The 14210-nt window shown below is 40.9% G+C and overlaps 1 protein-coding gene across 1 annotated transcript in view; it reads left to right on the forward strand.

Annotated features, from left to right (window-relative positions):
* The window catches only part of TNFAIP8 (TNF alpha induced protein 8), a 107016-nt gene that overhangs the window by 1021 nt on the left and 91785 nt on the right, over window positions 1–14210 (forward strand). The gene's annotated exons all lie outside the window — the stretch shown is intronic.

Below are 14210 nucleotides of genomic sequence, written 5' to 3' on the forward strand. Positions count from 1 at the left end.
ATTTGCAAATAAGAAAACACAGCAGTCAAGTCTGGCTCTTCTAGATCTTGCTTCACAAGAACCTATATAATCATGCGAGTCAGCCAAGTCAACGGGCGACTCGTGCCCAAGTATCTTGTTGGGTTGGGGCCCTGCAACCACTGGTTTCTTCTCCCCTTCCTCTGCGGGATCCTTTGGGACTCTGTCCCCTTCTATTTGTTTGCTCTTTCCATGGGCTAGACCGAACCCTCTCTTCATCATGCTGGTTCCTGTACACCGAAATGACTGCCACTGGAATTAGCTCTGACTTTAAAATCATGTGAAGGGAGTAGTTAGGGTCTGACGAAGAAACCCCCTTAAAGACCAAATATTGTAGTAACCAGCCAACTTGGCATAAAAATTATGCCCAAGGTGTAAGAACTAAACATTCATGTATGTTTCCCACGTTTGACCATAAATGTGCTTTGACTGAAAAGAGTTTTTCAAACAAGTTGCCCCACTAATTGCTAGCGACAGGTGGCAGAATATGTATGTAGAATGACTTAAAATTACTTACAGAAGAGTGGTGAAAAGAGAGCTAATTTCATGACCAGTCTGAGGTGGACTAACATTGGAGTTATCCATGAATCTCTGGGGAGCAATGATGGTTCAAAATAAATTGTTGCCATTATTTTTTTAGCTGATTTCTAGTCTGACATGTTTATACCCAGAAACGCTTGGCTGTTTTCTTAACTATAAAAATATTTCCTCACTGAGGCTCCAACATGAAGTAAATAAGCAGTGCTATTATTTGGGCTCTGAAAATTTTCACCTGTAGCAGCTTTGGTGGAATTAGAAAAATCTAGAGCAAAATACAATTACCAGTTGTGTTATTCAGCATACACAAGTTGTGGGTATTTTAATTGTTTTAAAGCTATAAAATCTTGTTTACTGAAGTTTATAAAAAACTGTTTAAAGCTTATTTTAAATTTAATGGTTTTAGCTTGGGAAGATTTTTTTTATGCCAGAATTGTCTCAGGATAAAATTTTAAATGTTATAAATAAATTTGCAATGAAAACTAATTAAATTGCCTACTTCTCCCCGCCCCCCCCCCAGGGAAAAAAAAATCTTTTTTGTCGGTCAAAAGAACACTTAATACACCCATTAACATATGTTACTTGCTTTTTTTCACAGATTTTTCAGGCCAGAAGGGATCATTCTGACTAGGTTGACCTCTTCCATAACACATCCCCTCTCTGCCCCCCCCCCAAAAAAAAAACAACCTATATCCAGCCCATAACTTCTCCTTGAGTTATTTTGTATCTGTCTTTGAAAGTAACACTACCTGGGAGATGAGGTAGAAATAGCTATTTGTAAAATATATAGTGTATAATTGACTTACTATGAGTTAAGGAGAGCACTTTGGAATTCAGTCTAAGGAGCTTTTTCTATTTGGAAACTTAGACCTTTATCTAGACAGTTGTTAAAGACATTTGCATGATCAGATTTTTCACTATGAAAGTTTACATAAATTCCAACAGCCTATGTGTATATGATGGAAATTATATACAAGAATACAAATATTGTTGTTTTTTTGTTTTGTTTTTACAACAACCCTAAGTGGTATTTCAGTCTGTATAAAAGTTTTGCTTTACCTAATGTTGCATGCACATTCTGAAATACTATACTTAACAGCCTACAGAAACTGCATACAAATTGTTTGCTCAGTGAAAAAAACTGACTAATCTGGTATATAGAAAGAAAAATGTCCATTAGCTGGCTGTTGTGTTCATTGGTTGGATTAACTGTTCAAGAATCGTTTTCTATTGTCAGCTTTAAATAGGAAATTCCCTTTGAAAGACCGTCAAAAGCATAGTGGAGTGCTTACAACTGTTTGAAGGGGGGACTAGTTTTTTAGCCTCTAGAGATCTAGATTGAAATCCTGTTTAGGTTTTATGTGAAAAGAACTTTTGTGGTCTCAGTATAATCCCTTGTGGACATCACCAAAAGAGCACAACTGACAGTCTCTGTTTATGAGGCCCAGGGCACTAGTAGCAAGGGTGTTGCAGGTCAGGTTGAAGTGCATTAAATCCATGTTGGAAAACTTTCACTAAGCCTACATGTTTTATGCCTGGTTCTGTCCCCTGCTGCTCTTCCCTTACTCTCACAAGCATTAAATCCACCAACATTTTAAAAAATAAAACATTTTTTATATTTATCATTGTTCATAGTTTTAACTTTTTTATATTATATATTCTTGTGAAGAACTTTAATTGTTTGTGGTTTAAGTTTCATGTTGATATATTTAACTCTTCCAGTAATTAAGGAAGGGCTCATTCAATCATATGATGCTAGAGAGAAAATATAGTTTTGAGTCACTATGGTTTCAAGTCAGGTGGGACATGTCTGTTCCTCAGAGCATTGCCTGGAGTATCTTGTTGCCATGTGTTATGAAAAAAGACACTACCAAATATTGCAGATTTCAAAATTTAGCTGTTCATCTTTTAAACAAACAAGCTAACACAACATAATGCATGTTACATGCACTGAGTACTTTTTTGTGCTTAATACAATGTTTGAAAGTTGTATTGAAGATGAGAAAAACATTCTTGAGATTAACAGGTCAAATGTGTTCATGCATGCTTAGTTGCAACTCTCTTGTGGAGCCTCCTTCCTCTGTCAAAGTAAGAGGACCTAAAGGAGAGTTGGAGGATAAGATCCAAAGAAGCCAGCAAAAGGTATTGGCTGTAAGTGGGGGGGAATGAGAATTTGTATTTGGAGGAGGGGATTTCGGAGGTGTGTGAGGATGAATAAATTGTCATGCTGGAGCTTTTCTTTTTTTTTCAACTGTGAAAGTCAAATTTCATGTGAAACTCTGTTCTAGTAAAACTTATCATAGAGATCTAAGCAGAAGCACATATTGCTCAGATTTCAAACAGAAGCCACCTACTGTTTGCACAGATGACAGAAGGCTACGCACTCCCCTTTTGTAGTTGACATCAGCTGACTAAACTTGAGCTATAGTGAACATAGTAAGTAAATGTGTCAGTTTAGGGGAAAGTTCTTAAATTTGTACTGCTACACAGTGGGAAATAGTTCTTATTTCAAATGACCAATGCTTAGAACTGTTAACTTTGTCTAACATGTTATGTGCCAATCTGAGTGCAATAAAATGCCTGAGACTCTGTAGTGAAAATATTCTGGACCAGCAAAACAATACACCGTACATACCAGAAATACTGAGTAGCATATCAGGTGGTTTTTAGACCAGTGGTTTTCAAACTTTTATTCTGGGGACCCAGTTGAAGAAAATTGTTGATGCCCATGACCTAACAGAGCTGGGGATGAAGGTTTTGGAGTGTGGGAGGGGCTCAGGGCTGGGGCAGAGGGTTGGGGTGCAGGAGTAAGGGCTGCCAGGTGGATCTGGGAATGAGGAGTTCAGAGTGTGGGGGGGGGGCTCTGGGCTGGGGTAGAATATCAGGGTTAGAAGGGACCTCAGGGGGTCATCTAGTCCAACCCCCTGTTCAAAGCAGGAACAATCCCCAATTTTTACCCCAGATCCCTAAATGGCCCCCTCAAGGATTGAACTCACAACTCTGGGTTTAGCAGGCCAATGTGGTAGGGGGTCAAGGTGCTGGGCTGGGGGTGCAGGCTCTGGGGTGGGGATGAGGGGTTTGGGGTGCAGCAGGGGCTCCAGGTTTGGTGGGGGGCTCAAGGCTGGGACAGGGGGTTGGGGTGCAGGAGGGGTCTGGGCTGGGTGCAGGGAGGAAGGGTTTGGAGTGCAGGAAGGGGTTCCAGGTTGTGGAGGGGGGCTCTTGGGCCGGGGGTTGGGGTGCAGGAGGGAGTCTGGGCAGGGGGTGCAGGCTCTGGGCTGGGGTCGCGGATGGGGGATTTGGGGTGCAGGAAGGGGTTCCACATTTGCGGGGATGCTCAGGGCTGGGGCATGGAGTTGGGGCGTGGACTTACCTCCAGCGGCTCCTGGTCAGCAGCACAGCCAGGGTGCAGAGGCAGACTTCCTGCCTGTCCTGGCACTGCGGACCGTGCTGCACCCCGGAAGCAGCCAGCAACAGGTCCGGCTCCTACGCAGAGGTGTGCAAGCAGCTTCGTGTGACTCTCGCTCACAGGCATCGCCCTCTCCAGCTCCCATTGGCCAGTTTCCGGCCAATAGGAGTGCAGAGCCAGTGCTTGGGGTGAGGGCAGCTTACAGAGCCCCGTGACTCTCCTGCCTAGAAGCCAGTCCCGCGGCTAGCCGCTTTCGAGGCACAGCGCGGTGTTGGAAAAAGTAGGCACTAGCCTGCCTTAGCTGGGCAGCACTGCCAATGGGACTTTTAACATCCCAGTGCTGGTGCTGACCAGAGCAACATCTGGTCAGCACCATCTGGTGCTAACATCTGGTGCTGACCAGAGCAAGGCAACCCAGTGGCTGACATGCTGCGACCCAGTACTGGGTTGTGACCCACGGTTTGAAAAACACTGTCTTAAACCATCCCCCATGGTCCATTTGTTTCCTAATTTTTTAGAGTTTCATATATTAGTTAGAACTAAAGGGGAATTTCTAGATACATGCTTGGCCAAAAAAAAATTAAAAATCTTTCTAAAGTTTGGCTTTTTATTTATATTTGGACACCTAAACAATTAGTGTGATTTTTGCAAGTGTAGAGCACCTGGCATCTCCTCTGACTGACTTTTTTTGCCCTCAAAAAAGCCAATTGTCAAGTTGCCTAAAAAAGTTTTTAAACTGGTATATATTGCATGCAGAATAAACAAAATTAAGTGCCATGGGTTTGATGAGTAATCAAGAATGAAAAGAGTTCACGCCATAATCTGCATTTATTTTAGAATGGAAACCAACAAAAGAGCTTTAAAAAAGAAAAACAAATTTATAAACTTTAGTTAGTGAAATTGAAGTTAATTTTGTCATTTATTTTAAGTTCCAATATTAATTTCGCAGACAAAAATTATAGAATCATAGAACTGGAACGGACCTCGAGAGGTCATCTAGTCCAATCCCCTGCACTCAAGGCAGGACTAAGTATTATCTAGACCATCCCTGACAGGTATTTGTCCAACCTGCTCTTAAAAATTTCCAATGATGGAGATTCCACAACCTCCCTAGGCAATTTATTCCAGTGCTTAACCACTCTGACCATTAGTAAGTTTTTCCTAATGTCCAGCCTAAACTGCCCTTGCTGCAATTTAAGCCCATTGCTTCTTGTCCTATCCTCAGAGGATAAGAACAATTTTTCTCCCTCCTCTTTGTAACAACCTTTTATGTATTTGAAAACTGTTATCATGTCCCCTCTCAGTCTTCTCTTCTCCAGACTAAACAAACCCAGTTTTTTTCCAGTCTTCCCTCAAAGGTCATGTTTTCTAGACCTTTAATCATTTTTGTTGCTCTTTGCTGGACTTTCTCCAATTTGTCGACATCTTTCCTGAAATATGGTGCCCAGAACTCGACACAATACTCCAGTTGAGGCCTAATCAGTGCAGAATGGAGTGGAAGAATTACTTTTTGTGTCTTGCTTACAATACTGCTATTAGTACACCCCAGAATGTTTGCTTTTTTTGCAGCAGCATTACACTGTTGATTCATATTTAGCTTGTGATCCACTATGGCCCCCAGAGCCCTTTCCACAGTACTTCTACCTAGGCAGTCATTTCCCATTTTGTATGTGTGCAGCTGATTGTTCCTTCCTAAGTGGAGTACTTTACATTTGTCCTTATTGAATTTCATCCTATTTACTTCAGACCATTTCTCTAGTTTGTCCAGATCATTTTGAATTTTAATCCTATCCTCCAGATCACTTGCAACCCCTCCCATCTTGGTTTCATCCGCAAACTTTATAAGTGTACTCTCTATGCCATTTTCTTAATCATGATATTGAACAGAACCAGACCCAGAACTGATCCCTGCAGGACCCTGCTTGTTGTGCCCTTCCAGCATGACTGTGTACCACTCTCTGGGAATGATTTTCCAACCCGTTATGCACCCATCTTATATGTTAAATTGGAGTTTAGATTGAGATTATGGATCAGTAATTTAGGCAAAATACATTATAGGGATGTTGCCATTATCCCCAGACCACCTGTTTTCTTTAGGATATTCAGTTAAGATTAAATTTAAAAGAAATGCCAACATGTTAAGGTACGGACAATGCACAGTTAAAGCACCCGATCAACTTTCACTCTATCCTATAGTGACACCATACTGTAAGTGTATGTGTCTTCTTCATAATGTTTGTGGTGCCTGATTAGATTACATTGGTTTGTAAGGATATCAGTTTGTTTCATTTTTCTTTTCCTTCATTGAGTCACCTTAACTCTGAATTTCCTGAAGAAAATATCTAGTTTTGGGATAATTGCAACTTCATTAATTTCAGAGGATGTTCGGTATTTTTCATAAATTTAAATCTGAGCTGAACCTTAACTATGGAAATCTAAGCAAGCCCCTTCATAATTAGTGACTGTTCTCAAAATTCAGTATTGTTTTTGATGGTTCTGCAGAATTTGTGTACACTTTACCAGCTAGTCCTTGCCTAAGTGCGTTTATATAAACCAATGGGTCTGGATGCAAATAACTGCCCTTCTGCAGGATGTTATGCAATGAGCATCCTGTGTTAACCACAGATTAGAATTATCTGTATACAATGTATATAAAAAGACATGCTGATTTGGAAAGAGCCATCAATAGTTTGATTTCTTTAGAATTTAACTGCTTGACAGGAGTGTGTTTATGGGGAAACCACATTACTACTCTGACAAATAGGGGGTCGCACAAGATCTGAACAAGCTTGGAGAAACTCCTAGAATAAGATACATATATCGCAAATTAGACAACCCAAAACAAAGTTAAAAGATGTGGTTTGATGTGAAATTCATGCATAGAAAGTTTTGCTGCAACAATCAATTATTCAAAAGCCAAATCAACTTTAATCATTTTTAAAGTTTTCAACTTGTTACGTATTGTTTTTTATATTATCTATATAAAATAGATCATTGCTGATAAGCAGCCATATTGCCTTTGTTGTAAACTAGTGAAGTTCTGACATTTTACAGATGTGGTGGTACAATGGATTATTTCCCTTGCCTTCTTCCTCAGGGTTAAAATTCCAGTTTAGAAACAAGTGAAAAACGAGTTTGGCCGCAGTCTGGTTTGCTGCCTACAGTTTGTTCAAATCACAAAACCATAGAAAAAATGTTGTCTGGTCAAGGAGAAGTTTAGACAGGTCACTGCACGTCATTTAAATGAACTAGGCAGTGTTGGTCCCAGGATATTAGAGAGACAAGGTGGGTGAGGTAATATCTTTTATTGGACCAACTTCTGTTGGTGAGAGGGACAAGCTTACGAGCTTACACAGACCTCTTCAGTTATGTAGGGAGTGTAGCTTCCCTATGTTTAGCTGAAGTCAGTATTTTATTTGTCTCTAGCTTTACTAAGCACAAATCTCACTCGCAAACTTCAGAAATGTTAGCTGTATTACTATAAGATTGGAATATGCATTTATGCACTACACAGAACATACTTACACAACTTATGCATTTGTAACGTTTTCTAAAAGCTTAAAAAAAAAAAAAGCAAGTATACATTTAAACTCCAAGGTGATGAGAGAAAAAACACTTTTAGTTCCCTGCTGTTGGTTAAGGATAACACTCAACGTCTGATTCAGTTAGCACAGAGGTGGGCAAACTACAGCCCGCAGGCCACATCTGACCCGCAGGACTGTCCTACCCGGCCCTTGAGCTCCCTGTCGGGGAGGCTAGCCCCCGGCCCCTCCCCCGCTGTTTCCCCTTCCCCACCACCACGTGGGCAGTGTTCTGGGCGGTGGGGCTGCGTGCTCCTGCAGGGCAGCATGGCAGTGTGTCTGGCTCCGGCCGGCAGCGCAGCTGCAGGTATGCCGTTCTGAGTGGCATGGTAAGGGGGCCGGGAGGTCCCGGGGGGAAGTCAGAGGACAGGGAGCAGGGGGCAGTTGGATAGGTGTGGGAGTCCTGGGGGGCCTGTCAGGGGGCGGGGGTGTGGATAGGTGTCAGGGCAGTCAAGGGACAGGGAGCAGGGGGGGTTGGATGGGGCGGGGAGTTCCGGTAGGGAGCAGTCAGGGGACAAGGAGCAGGGGGCTTGGATGGGTGGGAGGTTCTGAGGGGGTCAGTCTGGGGGTGGAAAGTGGGAGGGGTCGGATAGGGGTGGGGCCAGGCTGTTTGGGGAGGCACAGCCTTGCCTACCCAGCCCTCCATACAGTTTTGCAAACCCAATGTGGCCCTTGGGCCGGAAAGTTTGCCCACCCCTGAGTTAGCACCTGAGGTGCTATCTCTTGAATGAGGCATTAAACCAAGGTCTCTTCTGCTATTCTTTAGTGGCTATCCAGGTGCTTAAATTTAGGGGATTACCACAGCATCATGACCAGTATTGCTTCAACTAAGTAAAACAGGCCCTAGTGTTCAAGGGGGCATGCAAGCTCATGAGTATATAAAATTAAATTGTGTATATATATTATATATAATTATGAAAAAAGTGAACGGTGTGTTCTAAGGATAACACTTCACAGTTCAGTGTGAAGATGTTTTTTTTTTTTTCTGTCTATAAACTTAAGCAACTAAATTGTTCTCATTGTTGTGGTGCTAAAAAGAAGTGTCAGATGTAAAAGGATCCTATAGTAAATCTCAGTTGAAAATTTTTGTTACCTGGTTGCTAATGAGATATTGGTAATACATTAAATATTCATTGAAAATTTGGTTTTGAGTGGGTAATTTCAGCCCAGAAAGCATAGAGGGTATGTATATTCCTTTTCCAGTACACATGCATCACTCCTAGTAGTCTTTAATGAGCACTAAATTCTCATTTACTGAGAGACTATCCCTTAATGTATAAACTCTACTCTTTGGCTATACGACTGTCCTACATACCCAGTTTAAAACCTCAAGCCTCTACCTAAAATTGTTTGTTTTTTTTAAAAAAAGGTTGACATCTTCTGAATATTTAGTTAAGGAGTTCAACTTACATTGTAAAGTCAACAAAGCTTCTTCAAAGTTCAGATAACTTATGAATGCCTGAATGTACTGAACATGGATGACATCTGGTCATGTTCAAGTCGTTTTGGATGTGTGATAAATTTCATTTTTTTTTCCCTTATGGTGAGGTATTCATTAGACAAGCATTCAGAAAAAGATAAAAATACACTTGTGATGTTGTACAAAAAGTACACAGGCGTGGTAGCCTCTAATGACTATTAACACTTTTCAAATTCAGCCTTGGTTGAGAGTGACTGTTGTTAACAGTCTGGTGGTGGTTTGATTGCATATGTGAGATGAGCTGGGCTCAGTCCAGATCTTGTGCAAAACCATCAGTATGTTTAGTACTAATAGCCATCCTCACATGTCTAGCAGTCCTGAAGTTCAGGGACTGAGTCGTTGTGGAAAAGTCTTATATTGTGTGTGCTGATTTAGTCTGTGTAGTAATAGATTACTTCATTTCCCCTGGCTGTCAAACCAACACCTTTCACAAGCACTAAATTATGACTATTATATTTTTTAATACAGATTGACTAGCAGCTTGGCACAATACACTGAAGGAGTAGGAAATAGATTATATCAATCCTTGGTGCCTTTCAATGTAGGGAAAGAGTAGTCAGTACATTTCTGCAGTGTATTGGAACTTTCACTCTGTCATTCACAGTTGCTCTAATTTTGTTTTTATTGTAGTTCAACATTACTGTTTATATAGCAAGATCCCTGTGAAATGTTGGGTTCAATATTAGTCCAGAAAATCCTGCATTCTGATCAGTCAAAAAAACTCTCATGCCTCATTTTAAATATTTTCTACTAAAAAGGTCAAGACTGACGGAGATCTTGATGCTTCATTATATGCTATGGTAGGGAAAAAAAACTGAGACTTACTAATAGCTGAACACCATAAAAGATCCACCCCCTCCCCCCGAAAAAAAACGTTACTTCAACTGAAGAGAAAAACTTGAAAAGGGATGACTAGACACTGAAATAGTATCTGGTTTTTTACATCTGCTCCTGTGTTTGACATGACCATCATGTCATTCAACACCACTCCTATTGCTTCCGTGATCACTTTAACTTGCTTTTAAAGGAGAAGAATCCAGCAGTAATTCACTTAGTTTTTGCTCAAATGTGACGGCTGCATGAGAAGCACAACTAAATGCTGTGCTCATTCTAAGGAAGTGGTCTTGAATTAGAAGTTCAGGAAACGGAAGAGCAAACTGAACTGCTGATAAATTTTAGCATGCAAAGTTTAAGTGGCTTTTGTTAAGGTATTGGGTTTTTTAAAACTGTCGTTGAAAAATTTTTAATACCGCCTACTTAGATATCATTTAGCATCTTCATCTGATATTTGCAGTTGGAGACTCGCATTGTGATATTGTTTAAATATTTGTATAGGACACTTCCTAGGTGGTATTTGTACTCCAAACAATAGCCATAATAAGAAATAGTTTTAGGACAAACATATCTTGCGTGGGCTTTTTCTTCATTTGCTGAACAGGAAAAAGACTTAATTGTGGGCCAGATTATCCTCGCCAAGCCACCGCTATGAATGCTTCCTACAGAAAGGGGCAGAGTATGTTAGAGTAAAAGGTGCGAATGCATAGGAAAAGACCCATTTTCAGGAATGGTGTTTAAACGTGCTTAATTTTAAATGTGTTTAAGTCTCACTGTAATTTAAAGCATGGAGTGAAGAATGTCCAATCCCTCAGACAGAGACAAACACTTACAAGATCTTATCAAGCATTCTTAAAACTGGGGAAGTGAGGAAACAGATTGACAGAGCAAGACGGGTACCCAGAAGTCACCTACTGCACGACAGGCCCAACAAGGAAAATAACAGAGCACCACTGGCTAACAAGTACAGCCCCCAGCTAAAACCTCTCCAGCGCATCATCAACTAGCTACAACCTATCCTGGAAAATGATTCCCCACTCACAGGCTTTGGGAGGCAGGCCAATCCTCGCTTACAGACAGCCCCCCAGCCTGAAGCAAATACTCACCAGTAACTACACACCACACTGCAGACACACTAACCCAGGAACCAATCCCTGTAACAAACCTTGTTGCCTACTCTGTCCCCATATCTACTCTAGTGACACCATCATAGGACCCAGCCACACCATCAGAGGCTCATTCACCTGCACATCTACTAATGTGATATATGCCATCATGTGCCAGCAATGCCCCTCTGCCATGTACATTAGCCAGATCGGACAGTCTCAACATAAAAGGATAAATGGACACAAATCAGACATCAGGAATGGTAACATACAAAAGCCAGTTGGAGAATACTTCCATCTCCCTGGACACTCAATAACAGATTTAAAAGTAGCCATGCTTCAACAAAAAAAAAAAAAACTTAAAAAACAGACTTCAAAGAGAAACTGCTGAGCTGCTATTCATTTGCAAACTTAACACCATCAGTTTGGGCTTGAATAGGGACTGGGAATGGCTGGCTCACTACAAAAGCAATTTTCCCTCTCTTGGTATTGACACATCCTCATCAGTTATTGGGAGTGGACAACATCCACCTGACTAAATTGGCCTTCAGCATTGGTTCTCCACTTGTAAGGTAACTCCCTTCTCTTCATGTGCCAATATATATTTGACTGTATCTGTAATTTTCACTCCATGCATCTGAAGAAGTGGGTTTTTTACCCACGAAAGCTCATGCCCAAATAAATCTGTTAGTCTTTAAGGTGCCACCGTATTCCTCGTTTTTGTTTGTTTTGTTTTTAAAGTTGGGTCGACCAGCTATGTCATTCAGGAGTGTGAAAAATCCACACCCTTTGAGCAAAGTAGTTAAACTGACCAACCCCTCCACCCCCTACACCTTTTGGGGAGGTGGATTATCTAATCTGATGGGAGACCCTCACCAATCAATAAGGCTACATTTTAGTCATGGGTATTTTTAGTAAAAGTCATGGATGGGTTAACTTTGACTAAATCTTACCTGCTGGGAGGGGGGTGCTCCTGAGGACTGCTGCTCCAGGGGTGGGTCAGCATGGGGCCCCACTGCCGCCGCTGCTGGAGAAGGGGGTCAGCCCAGGGCCCCACTGACACTGCCGCTGATCCAGGGCAGTGCCCGGGACTGGCTGCCAGAGCAGCAACCAGTGCGGCCTGCTCTGGGACTTCCCCAGCTGCTGGGATGGCCTGGGGTCAGCCGTACCTGCTGCTGCAAAATTCAGAGGTCACAAAGTCATGGAAGCCATGACCTCCCTGAATGATTCGCAGCCTTACCCATCAACATTGGTAGTGTCTACTACACTGCAGCAGCACAGCTGCAGTGCTTCAAAGGTAGGCAGGCCTTACAGGGAGCCAGGTTTTGTTCCTGTTAAGTCCAGACAAGTCCAAGGTAGGGCCAAGTTGAACTTTAGTGACTTCGAGATAAAACTGAATTTTTACACTACAATATTTTAGTAGTTGGCTGTTTGGGATCAAAAACAGGACATTCTACCTTAGAAATGTGTTTAGAAAATAACCTTATTATTGGAGAGTAAACACTACAATAAAGGGTTAGGTTGGGTTTGTAACTTCACTCAGTTACTGTTGCTGTTCAGATTTCAAAATGTGCTGTGCAAATCAGTCAGCAGCTAGTTTTATCTGTAAATGTCTCCTACATAATGCACAATTGGGGCCTTATTCCTGTCAGCTATAATCAATTGTAAAATGTTCCTAAAATGAGTTAACTTTTATTACAGTGCTTAAAATGAGTAGCTGCCACTTGATTTATAGAAAACTGTCCAAGCTTATTTATATATATGTAGTTTTTCACATTGTCAACTGAAATGAATATTTAGATATGTCATGGTTCCTGTAAAAAGCATCACCGTTTGATGTAAACATACCTTTATTAGGGGCTCTGTCCAGTAAGTTGAGGTCAGTTGATTTGGTGTATACCAGTCTTGGATATATTTTGCCTCACTACGCACATCCTTGGTGAAATGTCTGTAGGTCTCAGAATATGCATCTCTAATCACTTCAGCTGGTTTCACAGAAACAAAAGTTGATATAAAAGAGGTTACCTGTGACAAGCTCTGACTCTACTGCTGAATATGCTGGCTGGCTGTGTAGGGAATATCTCCAAGCTTACAAGCAACATGTAAGGGCTTGACTAATTTTTACTGAATAGAGTTCTTATATCTGTACCAGTTTGGAATATTGAGAAATGGCTGCATGTCTTTAATTTACTTCCAGAATTTTTCAGTAACCAACCATGTTTCTTATAGTGTAACATTTAGCTGTGATATGTGTATGTGTGAGGCATATCTGTGTGCTCTCATTTTCTTTTTTGCATGAAAATAACATTTTCAAAACAAAGGGAGAAAATTTAGTTCACCTTTTCCACATCTTTGGAATATCAGATTTTTCTCTGTCTAGAGATGCTTTAGACAAGCATGAGAATTATAATTAATTATATTGAAATAAAATTATTTTGGTCAGCCACAGTAGAGTTAATACATGGTTACTGACTCATAACCGTACCCTTTTGAGTCAAATTTCTGTTCTTTAGCCAAGGTGTCTGATTTCCATAAGGATTACGGATATTGAGAAATTACCTTAGTCTGGAAATCCTTGAATTCTGATTGGCTACCACCCTCAAGTATTCCATCTATGTCCCCATAAGAAACATGGCCACCTCAACTTCAAAACTTCTCCCTGCCCACCTTGTCAATCCACTCAGTTGTATTAAATACATTTTAGTTTAGAAAGTAATTAGTCTTTATGTAGATGAGTGGGTAGGAAGGAGACAACTAAGCTTTCCTAAACGGGCAAGAAGGCACGTGGAGGAATTCGAGAACTCTGGGGTTAAGTAGGAAAGGAAGATGAGATGTTTTGGAGATCATTATTTGTGTGTGTTCAGGCAGGAAGCTATGTAAGCAGCAACCAGTCAGCATGTGCTTCATTTTTTCAGGATCTAATGTGACATTAGTTTCTACAATTATTAAGTATTATTCTGCAGCATACCAGCACATTCATAGATTAACAGTTATGCTACAACTTGTTAATAAGATTTTTTTAAATAGATCCCACTTAGCATTTACTTGTTTAAAATCTGTGTTTAACTAGTGAGATACAGTTATCCATGCTTACTCATTTAAGACAGAGACACAGCTCACATGTATCAGCTAATATAGAACAATGTATTTAAAGGCCTTTTTTGAGTATTTGACTAGCATTGGCAGAGAGTCAACTTATGAGACCTATAAAACTGTGCAACGGAAGGGTCGATAACTATAATATTTCC

Source organism: Lepidochelys kempii, chromosome 5 (assembly GCF_965140285.1).
Source record: "Lepidochelys kempii isolate rLepKem1 chromosome 5, rLepKem1.hap1, whole genome shotgun sequence".
NCBI lineage: Eukaryota > Metazoa > Chordata > Testudines > Cheloniidae > Lepidochelys > Lepidochelys kempii.